Source organism: Pantherophis guttatus, chromosome 18, assembly GCF_059756535.1.
Source record: "Pantherophis guttatus breed Tessera chromosome 18, ASM5975653v1, whole genome shotgun sequence".
Taxonomy (NCBI): domain Eukaryota; kingdom Metazoa; phylum Chordata; class Lepidosauria; order Squamata; family Colubridae; genus Pantherophis; species Pantherophis guttatus.
In genome coordinates this window covers 7,047,844-7,050,191 of record NC_142080.1, presented here as the reverse complement: position 1 = coordinate 7,050,191, position 2,348 = coordinate 7,047,844, and positions in this window count along the sequence as shown.

The following is a 2,348-nucleotide window of genomic DNA, read 5'->3' as shown; positions in this document are numbered from 1 at the left end:
AAAGAATGTAGAATAGGTTGGAAGGGACCTTGGAGGTCTTCTAGTCCAACCCCCTGCTCGAGCAAGGGGGCTCTAAACCAAAGTTGGCAACTGTAAGACCTGTGGACTTCGACTCCCAGCATGCTGGTTGGGGGATTCTGGGAGTTGAAGTCCACCCATCTTAAAGCAAGCTGGCTGGGGGATTCTGGGAGTTGAAGTCCAGCCAGTTGACTGGGGGATTCTGGGAGTTGAAGTCCACCCATCTTAAAGCATGTTGACTGGGGGATTCTGGGAGTTGAAGTCCACCCATCTTAAAGCATGTTGACTGGGGGATTCTGGGAGTTGAAGTCCACCCATCCTAAAGCATGTTGACTGGGGGATTCTGGGAGATGAAGTCCACAAGTCTTAACCTTGTCAAGTTTGGAGAACCCCCTGCCCTATACTATCCTCCCCTGTGGGCATGATTCAGGTAGCCCTTCGATCAACAAGTTCGTTTAGTGACCGTTTGAAGTTACAACGGCACTGAAACAAGTGACTTATGACCGTTTTTCACACTTACGACCGCATCTGGCACTTACAACCGTTGCAGCATCCCCATGGTCACATGATCAAAATACAGATGCTTGGCAACTGACTCATATTTATGACGGTTGCAGTGTCCCGGGGTTACATGATTCCCCCTTTTGCGTCCTTCGGATGAGCAGTCAATGGGGAAGCCCGATTTGCTTAACATCCATGTGACTGAGTTAACTGCAGTGATTCACTTAACAACGGTGGCAAGAAAGGTCGTAAGATCAAAACCCACTTCGCTCTCTCACTTTGGAATGGAATTTTCGGGCGTCGATTGTGGTCGTAAGCCGAGGACTCAATTGAATCAATTGGACTGAATTGAGGACTGTGTTGAATCAATGCATTTTCTGAGTTGCCACTTGTTGGTTGACTGTCAGCTAATCAAACAAGCCAGTTTTGGGCTTAATGTGAAAACCAGAACTGAATTCCTGACTCATTTATCACATGTTACATGATGCCCGAGCTTGGCTGAGCCAGGATAAGGAGCTTAACTATCGGGCGGCTTCAACTCTTCGAACAGCTTCCCTAAATAAATGAGTATTTTCAGTAGCGTCCATGAGTTTCCCCAAAAATGCATTTTCTTCCCCTTTCAAATTACGGGCAGTCCTCGACTTACAACCGATTCATTTAACGACCGGAGTTACAACAGCCTGGGGGGGGGGGGGAAAGAGACCTACAATCACACTCTTAAGACCGTTGCAATGTTGAAACATCTTCCCCATCGGTCTCATGAAACGAAATTCGGGCGCTTGGCAAGCGGCCAAGTCAATGGGGGAAAGCTGGACTCGCTTAATGACATGATTCGCTTAACAGCTTCAGTGATTCGTTTTAACCATCAAAGCCCAAAAGTCATAAAAATCAGATGCGGCTCTCTTTTAACGACTACCTTTACAGTAGCAATGGAAATGCTCCTCGCCATTGTGGTCGCTAAGTCGAGGACTGCCTGGATGGAAATTCAAAGCCGGCCATCAAATGTCTTTTTTAAAAAAATCCCGCGTTCTCCAAGGTTGGCCAAACCTTCTATATACAGGGAGTCCTCCACGTATGACAACTGAGCCCAACATTGATGTTGCTCAGCGAGACATTCGTTAAGTGAGTTTTGTCCCGTTTTACAACTTCTCTTGCTACAGGTAAGTAAATCACTGCAGTTGTTAAATTAGTCACACGGTTGTTAAGTGAATCTTGGCTTCCCCACTGACTTGGCTTTGTCAGAAGGTCGCAAAAGGGGATCAGACGAGAGACTCTGCCACCGTCCTAAATACGAATCCGATGCCAAGTAATCTGTATTTTGATCACGTGGGAGGCTGCCAACGAGTCTCTTTGTTTTTTTCAGGGCCGTTGTAAACTTCGAATTGTCACTCAATGAACTATCGTAAGTCGAGGACTCCCCGTAAGGGCTGTTTTTTTTGCCAAACTCCGAATCTATCGGAGAGGCGAGTCGAGCTTAACCGTAGGGCAGAGAACGCAGCAGCTGTTTCGGCAGATGTGGCTGGTTGCTCGAAGTGGCTTTGGCCGTCGTAAAAGAAATGTATGTCAGGCCGTCTCGAAGGAGACCAAGAAGGAAGGATGACTCGGAGGGAAAGGAATTCGAAAGACGGCACAATCACGGGAAGCTCCTTCAGGCCAGGAAGGCAGCGACCACGGAAGGCCAACTGCTCTCTGCAACAGATGTGGGGAGGAGGAGGCGGCTTTCGCATGCGTGCCCCGAAGGCTGGGGGGGACAGGGACGGGACGTCAGAGGATCGGGCAGGAGGAGGCCAGCCGAGGAAATGAGGCGTTTTCTTGGAAAAGTCAGAAAC